Source organism: Curcuma longa, chromosome 19, assembly GCF_044706935.1.
Source record: "Curcuma longa cultivar G26 ecotype Majalengka, Jawa Barat chromosome 19, ITB_CL_G26_1.1, whole genome shotgun sequence".
Lineage (NCBI taxonomy): Eukaryota > Viridiplantae > Streptophyta > Magnoliopsida > Zingiberales > Zingiberaceae > Curcuma > Curcuma longa.
The window spans coordinates 6,902,087-6,917,767 of record NC_133879.1 but is presented as its reverse complement, the minus strand read 5'-3'; the positions used below and the strand labels follow the sequence as shown (position 1 = coordinate 6,917,767).

The window sequence follows — 15,681 nt, the reverse complement described above, 5'->3', positions numbered from 1 at the left end:
AACAAGGAGGATCCTTCTATTCATCATGATAAAGTGCATTAAATGCATTTAACATTCAAAAAGATTAAGTGCATTAAATGCATTTAATGCTCCAACATTCAAAAACATGAACGTTGGAGCATATATGCAAGATAATGCATGTCCACAACATTCAAGACAATGCATTAAATGCATTTAATGCATGATGCTCTCATGTAACACTGTAAAACCACCTTGTATGGTTACTTTCAAAATAATGAAGAAAATGCTTCATGTTTTCTCCTCTCTCTTACAATAAGCTTTTCATGGGTTCTCCTCCATTTTGTAACAAGCTTTGAAGTTAATACCAAGGCTAAATTTCATCATGGTATCAGAGCAGCAGAGTCTACCTCTTCCGCAACTAAGCTCTCTTCCCCTCAACTCTTCTCTTCTCTTCTTCTTAGTTCCTCCAACTATATTCAATGGTCTAGATTCATTAAGAGGATCCTACGTTCCTATAACTTTGAAGATCATATTCTTCAATATCCTCCTATCGAATCTAATCCTACCTTCAAAGAATGGCAGAAGAAAGATAATCAAGTATTTGTTCATCTTTTTCTTTCTTTAGATGAAGATCACAAGAGTATGGTTGCTTGTTCTCCAAATACTAAAGCTTTATGGGATCATCTCTCGGCACTATATGGGCAAACCAACAACATCAGAAGAGTCTTTGAATTAAGAAGACAAATAGCAGATATGAGAAAAGAAAACAAGACTCTTCCACAACTCTTTGGAGAATTTGGTAACTTACGGAGCGAGCTTGAGGTTCTACGACCACCAACCACCGATCCGACAGAAATAATAAAGCGACAAAATTAAGACAAGGTTTTTAGTCTTCTTATGACTCTAGGAGACTCATTCTCAACTATGAGACAGAAAATTCTGCGAATGCAAACTCTCCCTTCCTATAATGACGTATTGCAAATGATCCAAAGAACCGAGTCAAGCTTGAATATTGAAGAAACTTCAAACAAAAAAATGGAAGTTCATGGGTTCAAGATTAACGAAGTTCATCCAAAAGAAGTAGTATGTCCCAATTGCAAGAAGAAAGGGCATACAAAGGACAAGTGTTGGTGTACAATATCGAACCTTTAGGGGCAATTTGTAAAATTTACCCTAATTATAATTAACTCTTAAACCGATTAAATTAAACTAAATTAAGCTAATTAAATAAAGCAAGCCAATTTAGAACCCATTTTGCAAAGCCCGATTAACCTTAAATTTAGCCCATTTAGTTAATGGATTTATGGGTTATTTGATTTAATGGATTAATGGGTTTAAAAGGGGCTAATGGTTAATAGGTTAATGGGTTAAGCTAGAAGAACCGAAACCCGTTATGTCATTATAAAGCCAAAACCCAATTAAGCTCAGATCGTGACCTTCCTTCCCAACTTCGCGATCCTCTCCTCTATTCCATCGCCTTCTTCCTCTGTTCTTCGCTTTTCGCTCCGTTTGCGCGAGTCCGAGCACGAGTTGCTAGTGCGAAGGAACGCCGGAGAGGAGGGCTGGTTGCTGGAGCTCGATTTTCACTAGAGGAAGCTTGGATCGGGGTGGAGGTGGATCTGAGCGGCGGGTTCGTCGGCGAATCAATAAAGGAAATCGGTAAGGTTAACTTAGGTTTTGGTTTCCATGGTTTTCTAGAGTTGGATCTTGCTATAGGGCGTTGGAACTCCTCTGATTTCATAGATTTCCATCGGAATCGGCAGGGAGTTGGAGTCTACAGCGCCTTCCTCTTCCCCTTCTTTCTTTGTTCCGGTGGCCGATTGACAGCCCTGCCACCGCCGCTCATGAATTTGGGTTAGGGCATGACCAGATTGAGGTAAGGTTTGCATTCTTGAAATCTAAAGGTTTTTGGGCTGTTTGGATCTTGAATCGGATGTGGTGAAGAGATTGAATTGGAGTTGAGCCATCCGCTGCCCTTGCTGTGTTCCTCAAGCCACCGATCAGGAGTTGTAGGTGTTAGCCGATTCTGTTGGTTTGAAGGAAGAGATCGGACTTGGATTAGGGCTTGGAACGGTTGATCTAGAGGTAAGTTCTTTTGATGTTGATATAGATGTGTTGAGTAACCAACTGTTGATTGGAGTTTGGTTGTGGATTTCAACAGGTTTGATCAACCGAGGTTGCTGCTAGTACATGGTTAGCTAGTATTTGAGCTCACTGATTCGAATAGCTTGAAGGAAGGAAGAACAAAAAGCTGAGGTGAGTTCTTGTATAGTTTCTGTTGAATGTTTTTGTTGATTAGGGATACTAATTGATTGGATCAGTTTCTTGATTGTGTAAGATTCTGATCAAATTACCATTTAGGGATTAAGACCTATTGGATTGTTTAATAAAATCAACTAAGTGATTGTTAACCTTAGTTTGAGTCTGACCAACCATGATTAAGCTGGTTAAGATTGGATTGATTAGTTTAGGTTTAATTAAACATGAAATCATTTAGGTTAATGAGTTAATACAATTAATTTATTATTTAGTTAATATAATTAATCAATTAATTAGTTGCATTGTGTTAATGGAAAGCTACTTGGTTGCTAGCATGGATTCGAATTTTAATCCTACTAGGTTAAAATGGGTTTATGAACCTATGAGTTATCCTGGATTTGATTGAATATGAAATTAGTTGTATTAAACTATTAATACAACTAATTGATGGTTTGATTAAATCCTGATACTCACAATCCAATGGTTAGATTGGTCTAACCCTAAATGGAATTTAACTAACTCTAAAATTGATTAGAGTTTCTTGGTGATATGACTTTTCATTTAGGATGGTTTTACTCTTCTTGCAGGACCATGAGCGATTATAGGACTTTCATATTATACGAGGATCTATTTTTGGAGGTTCTAGGATTTTACCTGCGATTTATCAGGTGGATAATTTACTATATTTGGTCAATACAGTTCTATTCCATTTACAGTGCATGATTCTTTTACAGTCATTGTAGTTTGATACCTTGATGTTATTCTTTCTTGTTATTCGTATACCTTTTACATTACTCATGTTTATACCATGCTTGTCCTTATGTCTGTTGATCTTGGATTATCATTCCTGATTATTGTTTCTATCTTTGAGTATGACATCTGTGATCATTATTGGTTTATATACCCATGATCGTTAGGGCTTATTACTTACGTTCCTTGATCAGTATGGATGCTGATTATTATGATTTGAGCATCTCATCATGATGCATGATAACGATTGTAAATCTCAATGTTGTGGGTCTATCGTAATGGTAGATGACTTTAGTTGTATATCTACATAGGTGGTTATTATACCATATTTCTGTCTTGATGATGGCGACTGTATGACAGTGTACGTAGTCGACGGTTGTATGGCAGTATACGCAGCCGAGTCGATGATTTGACCTCGACACTTAATAGGGGTGGTACTCAGAGAGTACATGGTTGGTACGTCGGTGATGAGTATTAGAGGACAGATATCGGCCATAGGATTTGTAGCTTATCATAGCTACGGGATCACCAGACGTGGAGCACTGATCCCCGATTTGGATCACCGGACTACTTTGTTGTAGGGCGCGAAGTATTGATCCCCCGATGTTGGACATTCCCAGACTCAGATGCTTGCACGAGTTCTGTAGCGAATGTGGCAATTGCATCAAACATATGCGCATCATGTGCATGATATATATATATATTGGACCGTACTGATACTGCATTTTGATTGTCTACTTGTTTGATTCTTGACTGTTGCACTATGTTTGGCATGTCATTCATATGTTGCATTACATGAGATCCATGTTAGTTGGTTATTATCTGCAGATATTTTATTGATACCTTGTTGACCTTTGGTATGTATTTATCCTCTTGCTATTTACTTTATTCATGCACTTTCTTTCTGTATTACCCACTGAGTATTTGTACTCACATCTTTGGACCCTAGGATTTTTTTATCTTCCCAGATATCAGGTAGGAGCTTACAGAGGATGCTAGGGATCTGCCAGCGATGTCATCTTACGACGAGGACTTGATGTGTGTGTGTGGGATGTGTTTGTAGCATGTGTTGGTATACTTGTATCGTTGGCTTACTTTCTACTATATTGGACTTTCTGATTTCGTGTCGGTGTTTTCGAAACTATAGCATATTTCCTTTGATTTCATACTTGTACTTGTTCGTTTTTGCTTATGAAACTTTGGATTTTTTTGTTACTTTACGAGTTTATTCCTTAATCGTTGTGTAGAATTAGAATTTCATTCATATGCATTGTGTAGGATGTGTACGTTACCGTGTGGGTCACTTTTACTTTCATTACTTGTCTAAATCCATATTTTGTAGTATGGATAGGCCGTGTGGGCCTTATTATATGTCTGTATTCAGGGAATTGTCAGTGATACTGGGGAGGTACTGCCGAAATTTTTCAGATGGTTATCTCCCGAGTCGTGACAGTTGGTTCCTTTATCCTCATTTAAGACCAAATGCATCTCGAAAGAAGGAACCCGTGCAAACATTAAAAGCACAAACTTCTATGGAGGAGCATCACAAAACCTCTACAACAGGTATATGCTTAAATTCCACTCTAGATACTAAACATTGGATTATTGATTCAGGATGTGATTATCATATGGTAAATGATAGGAATAAAATCCAAATAGGAGAAATTGATTTATTAGGAAAGCCAACGGATGCCCTCTATGTTCCAAATTTTACTTCCAATCTAATGTCTATTAGTAAAATAACTAAGGAATATGATTGTAAGGTTATTTTTGACTCTAACAAAGTATCATTTCAGGATATCAAGACAAATCTTTTGATTGGCAAGGGATATAGAAGGAATAACCTTTATGTTTTGGACCATGGCTATCAGGTCTTTAAAGCAAGCCAGGAGGACTCCCAACTTTGGCATGCTCGACTAGGTCACCCTAGTAGTTATGTCCTAAAATATTACTTTCCTACAGCTAGTTTAGATAATATTTGCAAACCTTGTATTCTCGGGAAAGAAACAAAGGCAAACTATCCTTGTTCTACCACTATATATGAAAAACCCTTTGATCTGGTTCACTCTGATGTATGGACTTCTCCAATTTTGTCTAAACAAGGTTATAAATACTTTGTTACATTCATTGATCATAAAACCAGATACACTTGGGTTTACATGCTCACAAATAAATCTCAAGTATTTGAGGCTTTTAAAAGCTATAACAATTATATCTCAAGGCAATACAATGGCAATATTAAAATCCTTAGATCCGATAATGGTGGAGAATACACAAGCAATAAAATAAGAGAATACTTAAAAGAAAGGGGAATTATTCATCAAACCTCATGTCCCTATACCCCTCAACAAAATGGGGTAGCTGAAAGGAAAAATAGGCATCTACTAGAAACAGCAAGAACTCTCCTAAATCATGCTAATGTTCCCAAAATATTCTGGTGTGAAGCCATTAGCACAGCAGCTCATCTCATAAATCTAATGCCAACAGAAAACTTAGGAGGAAAGTCTCCAATAGAACTCCTATACAATAAAAGGCCTAATATCTCTCATTTAAGAATGTTTGGGTGCACATGCTATGCTTTCATCCCATTACAGCTTAGAACTAAATTGGATGATAAAGGAAGGAAATGTATTTTTCTTGGCTATGCTACATCAGAAAAAGGATATAAATGCTTTGATCCTGCTACTAACAAGATGTACACATCAAAGGATGTGATATTTGTGGAAAATGAGTTTTTCTTTTCAGAAACAAAGGAAGAAGAGGTAACAAAGGGAAGAAACCCAATTGATACTTGTCCTCTATTTCTTGAAGAAAGACAAGATCCGTCTCAAAGTAGCAACTTAGAGTCTCTAGAAAGCTCACAAGAAGGAACCAATCCCAATACTGAAGAAACTGAGGAGAGTCTAGAACAAGGGGGAGAAAATGAACTTCCGTCTCAATTAACCAACAATAGTGGATCAAGAGGAACTGAACATCTACCCTCCTCTTCTGCACCACTAAGGAGGTCAACAAGAATAAGGTATCCTCCATCTGAATGGATTAATCGTAGAACATACTATCACTCTAGCATGTTATGTCATCCTATCTCTGATTATTATACCACTAATAATATCTCATCAAGTCACCAAGCATTCTTGAGTGGCATAGATAAAGCACAGGAACCTAGAACATATGAGGAAGCAAAAGAACAACAATCTTGGCAAAAGGCAATGGAAGAAGAAATCAATGCCTTAGAAAAGAATGACACCTGGGAGATCACCAATTTGCCTAAAGGGAAGAAACCTGTAGGGTGCAAATGGGTATACAAGATCAAACACAAAAGTGATGGTACCATTGAACGACACAAAGCTAGACTGGTAGCCAAAGGATACACTCAAACCTATGGAATTGATTATAAGGAGACATTTGCACCCGTAGCCAAGATGAACACCATCCGAGTCTTACTTGCCCTTGCAATAAATATGGATTGGCCACTTTATCAAATGGATGTTGCCAATGCTTTTCTGCAGGGAGAACTAGAAGAAGAAGTCTATATGGAAATTCCACAAGGAATTCAAAAAAGATATGAAGGGAAGGTATGCAAACTGAACAAGGCCATATATGGCCTCAAACAATCTCCAAGGGCATGGTATGCTAAACTCAGCTCAGCTCTTTTAAGCTATAAGTTCAAAAAATGCAGTAGTGATTCCTCATTATTTGTTAAAATAGAAAATGATAAAACTGTCATCATTCTTATTTATGTAGATGATCTCATTATTACAGGAAATGATATAAATCTAATAAATCAAGTTAAATCATTTCTCAATTCTAAATTCGAGATCAAGGATTTAGGAAAACTAAAGTACTTCCTAGGTATAGAACTAGCCTACTCTCCTAATGGGCTAGTTCTATCCCAACGAAAGTATACACTTGACCTCTTACAGGAAACTGGAAAACTTGGAGCAAAACCAGTAGATAGCCCCTACTTCACATCTAAGAAAGAAAATGATAATGACAATCCTTGGGAGGACATTCAGCAATACCAAAGGTTAGTAGGTAAATTGATTTACCTAACCATTACTCGTCCAGATATTTCATTTGCAGTAAAACAACTTAGCCAAAACATGCACGCACCAAAGAAAAGTCATTGGAAAGCAGCAGAAAGAATCCTCCACTATCTGAAAGGGACACCAGGAAAAGGAATCTGGATGAGAAATAACCATAATACAGAAATTGTGGGATACTGCGATGCAGATTGGGCAGGAGATCATCAAGATAGAAGATCAACAACTGGATATTGTATGTTCGTAGGTGGAAATTTGGTGTCTTGGAAAAGCAAAAAATAATCTGTTGTGTCAAGATCCAGTGCTGAGGCAGAATACAGAGCAATGGCAGCAGCCACAAGTGAGCTCATATGGTTGAAGGCCTTAGTTGAAGAATTGGGTTTTCCAGTTAATTCCCCAATCAGCTTATATTGTGACAATCAGTCAGCCATTCATATTGCAACAAATCCAGTATTCCATGAAAGGACCAAGCACATTGAAGTAGATTGTCACTTCATCAGAGAAAAAATTGAAGAAAAGATCATCACAGCTCATCCTATCAATGGACAAGATCAACCAGCTGATATCTTTACCAAAGTCACCACTGCTCAACATATGAAGGACATCCTTAACAAGTTAGGTGCCATTGACATATATGCACCTAACTTGAGGGGGAGTGTTAAAGTTCAAGGCGTCAAATAATTAAAGATTAAGTCAAATCTAGTTTATCATGCAAGAAGACAAAGCAACAAGGAGGATCCTTCAATTCATCATGATGTGCAAGTGCATTAAATGCTCCAACATTCAAAAAGATTAAGTGCATTAAATGCATTTAATGCATTAAATCCTCCAAAAACATGAACGTTGGAGCCACAACATTTAAATGCATTTAAGAGGCTCTCATGTAACACACTATAAAACCACCTTGTATGGTTACTTTCAAGATAATGAAGAAAAGGCTTCATGTTTTCTCCTCTTTCTTGCAACAAGCTTTTCATGGGTTCTCCTCCATTTTGTAACAAGCTTTGAAGTTTTGGCAAAGGTTTAAGTCTTGTTTGTGGACTAATGAGTTGATCTGAGTGTGTAGGTGGTACAACAGTAGAGGCTAGAAAAGGAAGTCCTAATGGGAGGAACTAGGCGGAAGTCTCGACAGATCGAGGATATCAGGTAGAAAAGCCTTGGGGTTAAAGACACCAAGCAGGAACCCCTCGGGGTTGAGGACACCAAGAGAAAGTCTAGACAAGGTCAAGGGCTGAGGTCTAGCAAAAAGTCCAAGGTCAAGATCAAGCTAAGAAAAGTCCAAGTAGGTCTGGTGCACTAAGGTTTAGCAACAGGTAAACTCTCCTGAGTGCAGTAGAGATAGGATGTGCTCTTAGAAATAAAGCAGTAGGTGTCGATCCAACTTGAGGTTACATGGGAGATCGAAAATTGAGATCGGATAGCTGAAAAGTTGTCATTCATACTATTTGTATTCTATGCTATCACTATGATGTAGGAAGCAACAAATAGGAGCTGGCTGGAAACAACGAGATCCGGGCACCTCGAGTGGATCAAAGCACCCTAATGGCTTGAAATCCAACCTCGCGTCTATCTGAATTGGCAAACGTTGGAGGATTGAACATGTCAAAGTCTAGGCGCTGGAAAGGATCCAAGCGTCTAGAGATGGATAACTCACCGACAAGTCAGATTAGATAAGCTGTGCTCGGGAGCTCGGGGATGGTCCAGGTGCTCATGGTCAATAAAAGAACCTCTCGAACAATAACCAATAATAACAGTTCCAACTCTTCTTTCAATCCATGCCAAAGTTGTGGCTTCGAGACCCTGCTACGCTCAAACTTCAACATCGCAACTACGCTGCGACGCCGCTACGAGCCAAATGAGCCTAGCTTTTGGTAACGTAAGTTGATTGTTTCATTTTCTATTTCTCGTTTCTCTTTTCCTTAATTATTAAAGGGTTGGTAAGATTGTTATCAATTCTCATCATTGTAAAAGAACGAGCCTTCTTTTCGTTTGGGAAGAAGGTTACTAATGGATTGCCCATCGGAAGTAGTTTACAATAATGGAACATGGAGTAGCAGTCAGAGACTATGAATCAAGTAAAAATAAACGCGTCATTGTGTGCTTATCTGATGGAGTCAAACCAAGTGAACAAATTGCCCAACAAGTTAATATGAATCATACTCAACTCCACTCTAGATGTTGTTGCTGATCCATTATGCATCAATGGAGGCCCACTTACAAGAGCTAAGGCTAAGAAGATAAAGGAAACACTTAATGTGTTAATTGAAGATGTAAAGGCCAAAGTTACAATTGAAGAAGGTTTGACCAAGAGCAAGTCATGTGGTTTAGTCAACCTAATTCAAGCCTTGGATGAGCTTAAGTAGCCACAAAGTCTCATTTTTATGTAGTAGGGATATATATAGGCTCAATTTAGGCTCAATTTCTAATTTTATTTGGGTTATAATAATGTCATAAGCTTAAACAATGACTAAATAGTCTACATAGGTCTTTCCTAAATGGGCGTTCTTTTGGCCTTTTAGAGTTTTTAGGTCACCCTATAGTTATAAATAAAGGGGGTGACGGCCACACATGTATCTTTTACATATTTTCAATCTAAAGCATGGTGAAACTCTCACTTGTTGGCTCTTCATTAAATTAGAACTTATCAAGGCATCCCCTTGTGGCGTTCAAAGACTTATCAACCTCCATCCCAAGATGTGGCATCTTCCCTCTTCCTCTATACCAAGGTTCGGTGTTCCTAAGCATTGAGTTTAGGTTCTATTCATCCTTCTTGTCGATCTAGACTTTTCTTTTTTCTTTCTTCAATTCGTTGTGGGTTCTTGAGATTTTTCTCTCATGGGTTCACATCAGTAGTATCAGAGCTTTGGTCTTTCTAAATCGATTTGGTTATCCTTTTTTTGTGCTTGAATCTTTATCTATTTTTTTAATCATTTGATACTTATTGCTATCATTTCTTTCAATTTTTGTAAGTCTTATTTACTTGTTGCTAAAAAAAAAAGAAAAAAGGAAAGAAAGGGAGGTTGAAATTTTGAAAATAAGAAAAAAAGATATTAGAAAAGATGCAACAAAAGATGGGTGTAGAGACCTTGTTATTTCTATACTTGCATTCTTTTTTTTAGTTCCCTTTATCTTTCAATTTTGCATTTGCTTCAAGAAGTACCTAGATTTAATTCTAGCACTTGCATAGATTAAGTTCTGACAAATTTTCTTTCAGTACTTATTTCAAGTATCCTTCAATTTCACATTTCTTTCAAGTTTTGCCTAGATTTAATTCTAGCACCTGCCTAGATTAAGTTCTAACAGATTTCCTTTCTTCTTTTATTTCAAGTATCTTTATCTTTCAATTTAGTATTTTTTTTTAAATTTTACCTAGATTTAATTTTGGCATCTGCCTAGATTAAGTTCTGGCAAATTTTCTTTCAGCACTTATTTCAAGTATCCTTCAATTCAACATTCTCATAAGTTTAGCCTAGATTTAATTTTGGCACTTGCCTAGATAAACTTTTGGCAAATTTCCTTTCCGTTTATATTTCCAATATCTTTATCTTTCAATTTTGTATTCTAATAAAATTGCTAAGATTCAATTCTGACAAATTCCCTTTTGGAACTTAATTCAAGTTTTCAATTATGTAGTTAGTATTCTTCTTCAATTCCTATCTTTTAACCTAAATTCCTTGGAAATTTCTGTAGGATCGCTGGAACGCACTAGAGGAGGGGTGAATAGCGTGTTGTTACTTTTCTCATTTGTTCGTTTTCTATCAGAATACTAAGCAGCGGATTAGATAACAATGCAGGGGACTCGCAGATTTTACTTGGTTCCTAACACCCCAGGGTTAGTACATCCAAGACTTATGTACGAGAGGCGCCCCATCCACTAGTGGTCTCCTTTTCGAACGTTGTTCGAAGGTGAAGAAACCCGTCTTACAGTCTGTAAATAATATAAACAATACAAAATCGAAAGTAAAGACAAGTAAAGTAAAATGCAAACACTTGTTGCAGATGCAAAAATCCTGAGCGTCGCGCACTCCTCTTAGATCTTCCCTGGTTGCAAGCGGTTGGTCTTGTTCGTGTCCCAAATCACCACTAGTTGAGAAGGAAAACTTGTGTATCGATATCTCCCATCTGTGCGCGTTCACCTTCTTTTATAGGGCACTCGAATCGACTCAACTGGGATCCGAGTCAACTCCAAGATCCTCTTTCTATAACACCTGCCCTTAGGTGGGCGGCGGACGCTACATTTTCTTTTTCGTTCATACAATTATACATATGAATCACAAACATTGCAGCGGAAATTAAACATTCATACATGATAGTGATGTATTCATATGCGATTGAAAATCTTTATAATAAACCTTTCTAATTCAAAACTAATTCAAGCATGTCTGGGTATCTAGTTCTAACTAAAAGAAACATAGCATATCATTCTTAACCAGAAACCATAACTCAACATATAAAGTTAGACTAAACATGTCATATTTGAGAATTTTATTATTATATATATATTTTTTTGATTGATATGAACTAAATTAAATTAATTTGGTTTGGGTTATGATGGAAGCGAGTTGTGATAAATTGGAATAGATTAGAAAGTTCGTCTCGAGCAGACGAAACAAACAAAACTAGTTTGGGTCAAATCATAGTTCATTTGAATAGTAAACCAAGCAAATCAATTAATTAGAATAAACCCTAAATTTTAAACCGGTTTAATCCAAATCCAAACCCCTTTTTAAGAAGTTATTGTGCACTCCTCGAAATAACTGCTGTCGATTCCTTCTGCGCCGCGCGACCGCGTCTGCACCCGCGCCCACGTCTCGAGCAACCGACGGACGTCGTCGCCCGTGCCGCGTCCACCGACGAAAACATCGGGAGGGCAGTCTTTAAAAGGTCGTGCGAGGAGGGGAGTCGAGGCATCGGCCCTTTCCCCTCCTCTCCATCTCGCCACTGCCGCCGTGAACCAACCGCCGCCGCACCGCTCCGCCACACAGCGTGGGCTGCCCTCCTCTGCCCGTTGCTCTGCCCCCTTCTCTGCTCAAAGCTGCCAGCTTCTCGCCACCTCCCTCATTCAGACAACGCTGTCGCCTGCCGCCAGAGCCAACGCCCCTTGCTTTCTTCGCCCTGCTCAACACCGCTCTACCGTCCTCTGCCCGAAGCCGCCGTCGCTACCTACTTCTTCTTCCTCCTCTGTTCTGGTGGCCGACCAAGGGATAGCTCTGCCGCCGCCAACTAGAGCTTGATTCTAGGGTTTTGGCTTTAAGGTGAGTTTTGCATTCTCGAATTTGGTTAGTTCCGGCTTTGATTAGGTTGTGAGAAATGGGATAGGAATTTCTTGAGTTTAATTAGGTTCGATTTACTATGTTATTGAAAGGTTGCTGTTGAAGCTTAGTTGTATGGTGAGGGTTCGGTTGAAGAAGATGGATCTGTTAATAGGAATTACCTATTAGATTAGGTTAGTTTAATTTTGGCATTTTAATATTGGTTAATAATTAATTAATCAAGTTAAGTGGATTAATTAGGAATGATGAATTGATTATTATATTAGGTTTCTTGTTACCATGATTAATTTGATTAAGAAAATTAGATAATCATTGACCAATCAGTTTAATTAGATTAATGAGAAGTGATTAGTTGAATTGGGTTAGGGGTAACTCTTGGTCCGGTTGAGTGGTTAGGTTAGCCTGAGGTTCGGCGAGGGTTTGATCTATTTTAGAATTAATATAGTTACTTAGTAGGTGTTATATTTATTGTCATCTGCAGGACTTGGAATTTCAGATCCTGTTATACGGAGAGATTCTGATTTTGACGTGCATTACAGCAAGTGGGTACCTTCTATCCTTGGACTCTTAATTTTCCTTGTGCATGAATAAATGAATATTAAATTGATATATGTATATTTATATGTGTATAATTGTTTTAAAAAGGGGATTAAAATGATCTTTAAAATATTGAAATAGGGTGAAAATAATTAACTTATTAAAGGGTAAATAATTGATTTATTTCCTGTTCGCACATGGGTTCATCTGGGGGATTTAAAATGGGAAAGGGTGTTTTCCAAAATTCAAATAGATATTCTTATTTACTCTGCTATTGATACTTGTCTTTTTATACTGCTTGACCTTTTATTTCTTATGTTGTCGATATTACATCTGGTTGATACTTATCCTTACCTGCAAACTTGATTGTGATGCCTAAATGAAGGAATAATATTTAATTTAGTTGAGTTGGTCATTTAGACCAAATCGTGAAGATACCTATTGAGAATGTAACAATGATGATAATTAATGAACAAGATATAACGTGAAATGAGATAAAGAAATTGACAAATATTGAAAGGTGTTAACTATGAGCCTTGTTTTGATGCCAGAGTTATATACCAGAGTACTGGACCGTGCACCTGAGTAACGGTGACGTGGAGTATCCCTCGGTCCAGGCACTGACCGGCCACATATCGTTGTGGTAGAGCAGAGGCCGCGGTCAGTGTTTATCCTGTCTTCCACCGGTGAGGGCTAGAGAGAAAGCCCGTACGTTAAATAACATATGCGACGATATATTCTGAAGAGGCTGATTGCCTAGAGCATGAGATTTTTTACTATGAGATTTTATTATTATTTTTTTTACTCTGATGATATTGGCTTCCGTTGTATTGCTTATGCACCTGTTAACACCGATAATATTAACTATTCATGATAAGATTATACTGATGATCATTTGATATAACATGACTAAATAATCATGATTGAGAAGCTCTCATAATGGATGACAAATTATGATAATTAAATGGAGATATAAAATTTACATATGAACTGTTACTTGATTTCAATCAATGATAATTGAAGATAGTGATACAGGTATATATATATATATATATATATATATATATATATATACTTATTATGTATAAATGAAAAGACTTAAAGAAGAGCTAAAATGACATTGAGAATTATGATTCTACTCTCTTTTCCTTGGCTTCTTAAACAAAATTAAATTCATGCACATCTTTCTTGATTACCCACTTAGACTAAACATCCATAACATAAAGTAAATCCAAACATCCCAAAAGGTGAGATATAAAACATGCAAGTACTAAGTTCAGAATCTAGAATGGTAATAGGATCGTTCTCTGCCAAGTCACTGCCACACACACACTTGCCCTTCCTGCTGCTTCCCATTCCTTAGTAACCTTTAGTTTGATCTGCAACATAAGAAAGTAAACTATAAGCACGAATGCTTAGTAAGCTCCTTTCCTACTCACAAAAAATCCAAACGTCACATAAGGCATGAATGTACATAGCATAAATAAAGCACATAAAGCATGAATACACATTAGCATTAAATAAAGCACATAAGCATGAATACACCTTAGCATTAAATCATGTGCATAAACAATGAGGATGCTTTTTGAAAACATATATTATAGTAGTTAAACATAATCATCATCATCATCATTATTGGGGTCCCCGGCTTGTACCCATTCATCATTTGCGTGCATCCCTAAGTAAGTACGAGGTAGCTAGTCTCGACCTACTAGGGTACTAGGCATACTATCCTTCAACCTAGGGGCGTTCTTAAGGTACCCATCCCTTGGACCCTTTCAGGATCCGGTACAAGCCATGCATAAAGTAAAATAACATACATGATTTCCTTTCTTTTCATAGTGAATGTTCTTTAAACATTCCATTATTCATAAGTCATGCATAGCATAGATATACATTCAAGCATAAGTATCAACATGATTCTTGAAGCATGACACAACATAAAACATAATCTCAACACATATAACATGGCATGGAGTAAAGCATAACATCATAAAGAAAAATACATAAACATGCCAACTTATCACTTCATGGATCATAAAACATCCCTTAAAATTTCATACAACTTGTAATTAATACAATTCAAAGCATAACCAAACATGGATGATCATAATTGAAACTCTAATCCAACCAAACCCTAATTTTTCCTTGAGTGGCCGAAACTAGCATGGGTTCATCATGGCATGGAAAAAAAATCATACAACTTGTAATTAATACATATTAAAGCATAACAGAGCATGGATGAACTTAATTGAAACCCTAATCCAAAACCAAACCCTAATTTTTTGGTAGATGGCCGAAACTTCATGGGTTCCAAGTTATGGCATAAAAATTCTTACAACTTGAAATTTATACATATTTAAGCATAACCAAAGGGTCTTGGCCAAAACATGAAACCCTAATTCATCATAAGAGATGATCATAATTTTGAAACCATTAGTTAGGTTTAAACACAACATAAGCCAATTATCTATGTTGATGGCCGAAACCTACAAGCATGGGTTTCTTCATGATTTTCAACCACATCACACAAGTAAACATAAATTTCATAAATACAATAGTTAGAGCCATTATGTTGCAGGTGAGGGAAGTCTTACCTCTTGTGCTAGGGTTCCCAAAATAACTATGTGCCCTAGAAGAAAAAGATGAAATCTCTTGCCTTAAGAATCCCTTTTGTTCCTCTTTGCTTCCCCTAGAATCCCTAAGCCTTCACTAGATCTCCTTGTGAACCTTGTTGATGGAGAGAAACCCTAAATGGGTTTCGGCAATGGGAGAAAGGGGAGAGGAGGTTTTGGTGGAGAAGAGGAAAGAAGAGAAAGGGGAGGTTTCAAAAATGCCTTTGGCATTTTCTCTGCCTT

At 37.3% G+C, this 15,681-nt stretch overlaps 1 long non-coding RNA gene across 2 annotated transcripts; it reads left to right on the top strand.

The window, feature by feature from the left end:
* The first annotated feature begins 1,415 nt into the window (after positions 1-1,415).
* On the top strand, positions 1,416-4,185 carry LOC141812405 (uncharacterized). Of its 2 annotated transcripts, none has more exons than XR_012600285.1 (6): positions 1,416-1,620; positions 1,725-1,837; positions 1,966-2,046; positions 2,123-2,217; positions 2,808-2,888; positions 3,920-4,185. It is a non-coding gene; the product is annotated as an uncharacterized LOC141812405 (long non-coding RNA). The 2 variants fall into 2 exon arrangements; XR_012600284.1 differs by having other exon boundaries at positions 1,906-2,046.
* Positions 4,186-15,681: the final 11,496 nt, after the last annotated feature.